Here is a 4057-nt window from a genome sequence, read left to right on the forward strand (position 1 = left end):
TTTCTGTATGCTACTCTGCCACTCGGCTGGCCTCTCTGTCTCTTTGAGCATCAGACTGTCCCTAGATCTCTCGACCTGCCTTTCTGCCTCTCAGGCCCTTGGCCTGTCTCACTGCTTCTTGTACCCTTTGCCCCTGAAACTGCCCCAAGGCCCATTATCCCTGCCTCTTGGCCCATTGACCCCATGGGCTATACCTAGTTTACCAGGTGTGCTTCTTGGCATCCCTGCCTGCCTCTGACACCTTGACCTGCCTCTCGCAACTCAACCCTTCAACTCCACACATTTCTAGGCCTGTTAGTCTGCCTCTGTGTCCTTGGACTTGGCCCTCTTCTCAGACTCTTGGCACATCCTCTGCCCTTAGGCCCCTCTGCCTGCCTCTAGGCCACCTAGCAAGCGTCATGGACCCTCTTCCTGCCCTAGAAGCATCATCCTGCCTCTCAGAAATGAAAACAAACGCTTAGGCCTGGCACTCAGGAGACCCCTCAGACCCTAGAACCATCACCCTGCCTCTCAGTTCCCCCCAGTCTGTCTCAGTGCCCCTAGGCCTATCCATTAATCTGCCTCTTGACATCTCTATCTCTCAGACCCTCTGTTTGCCTCTTTCTCTCTAGGTCACTCAGACTGCCCTTGATCCCTTTGGTACACCTCTAGCCCCTTGCCCTGCCACTTCCTCCCTGCCTCTTGGACCCTTGATCTATCCCTTGGCCCCTTGGTCTTTACCTATTTCCCTCAGTGAGCATCTTGGACTAGCTGCCTGACCCTTGGACTCTTCGCCTTCCTCTCTGTCTCAGCTTTGGCCCTTCCAACTGACACTCGGCCCACATCTAGGCCAGTTGGTCTGCCTCTCAGACCTTGGGCCAGTGTACACCCTGCTGCCTCTTGGAACCTTGACTGCCCCTATGCCTCTATGCCTGACTGTAGGCCCTTAGGCCTGCCTCATGGACCCTTTGCCTTCCCATAGGTCTGCCTGTCTCTCAGCAGACCTCAAAGGCTCTCTGCCTGCACCTAAGCATCTCAACCAGCCCCCTTGATTTACTCATAGGCCCCTCTTCCTGCCTCTCAGCCCGACTGCCTGCCCCTGGACCCCTCTTCCTACTCCTTGGTATGCCTCAGCCTGCCTCTTTACGCCTTGCTTCAGCATGCCTCTCTGCCTAGGGTCCTCTCAGACACCCCATAGGCCCCTGGGCTGCTTACCTCACCTCTAGGTCCTTGGTCTGCTTCTCTGTCCCATGTTCTGACATAGTTCCCTGGCTCATGGCCCCTTGGTCTGCACCTCATCCCCTTAGCCTGCTTCTTGGCTCCTTGACCTGCCTCTCAGCCTCTCAGCCTCTGGTCCCCTCATTTCTGCCACCTCAGCCCACCTCTAGGCCCATTGATTGGTCTGCCTCTCTGTCCTATGGCCTGCCCTTCCTCCCTGCCTCGTGGCCCCTTGATCTGGCCCTTGACTCCACCATTTGCACTGTGTTTCCTCAGCCTGCTTCTAGTCCCCTCTGCCTAATCCATTGGTGTGCCTCTCTGCCTAGCCCACCCTCAGCATGACCCACTTCCCCTTGGCCCACCTCTAGGGCAGTTGGTCTGCTTCTCTGTCCCTTGGTTTGTGTTTCCTCCCTGCCTCTGGGAACCTGCTCTGACCTCAGGCCCCTCTGTAGGCCTCTAGGCTCCTTGGCCTGTGTCATGGAATCTCTGCCTGGCCTTAGGCCCGGCCCTCCGCAAGTGCCTCAGGCCCTCTGCCTGCTCCTAGGTCCCTTGTCCTGCCTCCTGGGTTCTCAGCCTGCATCTGTGACAAGAGGTCTGCCCCTTGGATTTCCTCTTGGTCCCTCTGCCTGCCTCTCAACAACGTGGAATGTCCCTCATGTCTTTGGTGAACCTCTAATCCCTTGAACTGTTGCCTCTTGGAAACTTGTTTACCCCCTAGGCCCCTAGGGCCCCATGCCTGCATCATGGACCCTCTGCCTGCCCTTAGGTCTGCTCCTCAGCAGGCCTCTGGGGCTCTCTGCCTGCACATAGGCCACTTATCCAGCCTCTTGGCCCGAGTCTCCTGCTGTGCCCCTAGGCCTGCCCCCTTGGTTACTTCCTAAGCCCCTCTGGCCTGCCTCTCCGCCCAAATGCCTGCCTCTTGGCCCCTTTGACTGCCTCTTGGCACCTCAGCCTATTTCACTGCCTAGTGTCTCCTCAGCCCCAGGGTCGCTTGGCCCACTTCTAGGCCCTTGGTCTGCTTCTCTGTTCCTTAGCCAGACCCAATTCCCTGGCACATGGCCCCTTGGTCTGCCCCTGGTTCAATGAGTCTATATCTTATTCCTTTGGCTGGCTTCTTGGACCCTGGGCCTGCCTCTCAGTCTCTCAATCTCTGGTCTCCTCATACTGCCCCTCAGTCCAACTCTAGGCCATTTGGTCTCCTTTTTTGTCCCTTTGCCTGCCCCTCCTACTTACCTCTTGGCCCCTTGGTCTGTACCTCTTTCTAAATGGTCTACTTCTTGGCCTGGCTGCCTGCCCCTCAGTCCTTTGACCTGCTTCTCTGCCTCTAGTACCCTTGACCCCTCAAACTGACACTTGGCCAACTTGTAGGTCCATTGGTCTGCCTCTCTGTCCCTTGCTCTGCCCATCCCCCTGCATCTTGGAACCTTGTCTACCACTAGGCCCCTAGGCCTGATTGTAGGCCCTTAAGCCTGCCTCGGTAGACCCTCTGTCTGTACTTAGATCAGTCCCTCAGCAGGTCTCTGAGGTTCTCAACCTACACATAGGCCCACTGTCCTGCCTCTTGGCCCCTGGCCCTTCCTCTGTGCTTCTAGGCCTGCCCTTTGGCTTACCCCCAGACCCGTCTGCCTCCCTCTCAGCCCAACTGCCTTCCTCTTAGCCCCTTGGCTACCCTGAGACCTGCCTCTTGGCTGGCCCTTAGGTCCCCTGTCCCTCCTTTCAGCCCCTCTGCCTGCTTCAGGGCACCTCAGCCTGCTTATCCTGGGCCTCTTGTCCTGTTCCTTTGCCTGCCTCTTGGTACTTCAGGATAGCACTCTACCTAGTGTTCCCTCAGACAGACCCTGGACCCTGGCTGCTCATCCCACCTCTAGGCCCATTGGTCAGTCTCTCTGTCCCAAGGCCTGCCCTTCCTCCCTGCCTCGTGGCCCCTTAATCTGTACCTCTTTCTTGTGGTCTGCCTTTTGGCTTGACCATCTGCCCCTAAGCTGCTTGGCCTGCCTCTCTGCCTCTAGTACCCTCCATCCCTCAAAATGACACTCGGCTCACCTCTAGGACTGTTGGCCTGCCTCTGTCCCTTTGCCTGCTCATCTTCCCTGCCTCTTGGCAATTAGTCTGCCCCTAGGCCCCTCCGTCTGCCTCTAGGCCCCTCAGCCTGCCTCGTAGACCCTCTGCCTGCCCTTAGACCTGCCCCTTGGCCAGCTCCTCAGCCTTTCTGCCTACCTATAGGCCCCTTGTCCTGCCTCTCAACCCCTTAGCCGGCCCTTGTGCACCTATTCCTTTCCCTTGGTCTGCCCCTTGGCCCCTCTGCCTTCTTCTTCGCTTCCCTTTCTACCCCTTGGCCAGCCAGTCAGCCTATACCTCTGGTAGCCCCCTTAGCCCATCAGCCTTCCCCTGGGCCCCTAATCCTGCCCCTTTGTCTGCATCTAGGCCCCCATGCCTCTCTCTCAGCCCCTGGGCCTGTCTTCCTAGGCCCAGATCTAGGCTCTTTGTCTGTGTCTCTGTCCTTTGGCTTGCCCCTCATCCCAGCCTCTCGGCACATAGGTCTGCCCTAGATCCCTCTGCTGGCCTCATTGCCTCTTGCACCAGTGGCCCTTCACTCTGCTCCTTGTCCCTCCTCTAGGCCCTTTATTTATCTTCTCTGTTCCTTGGCTTGTCCTTCCCCATGTCTCTTGGCCCCTCATCTTCCCCTATAACCTTCTGCGTCCTCTCAGCCCCTCGGGTCTCTTCATGGTCCCAGGCCCTGTGGTCCCTTGGCCTGCCTCTCTGCCTCTTGGCACCTAGGCCCAACTCTCTGCCCCTTGCTTGCTTCTAGTCCCATTAGTCTCCTTCTCTGTCCCTTGGCCTGGCCCTCCTCCCCATATCT

Source organism: Mus caroli, unplaced genomic scaffold (genome assembly GCF_978045245.1).
Source record: "Mus caroli unplaced genomic scaffold, Mus_caroli_1 scaffold_5, whole genome shotgun sequence".
Taxonomy (NCBI): Eukaryota; Metazoa; Chordata; class Mammalia; order Rodentia; family Muridae; genus Mus; species Mus caroli.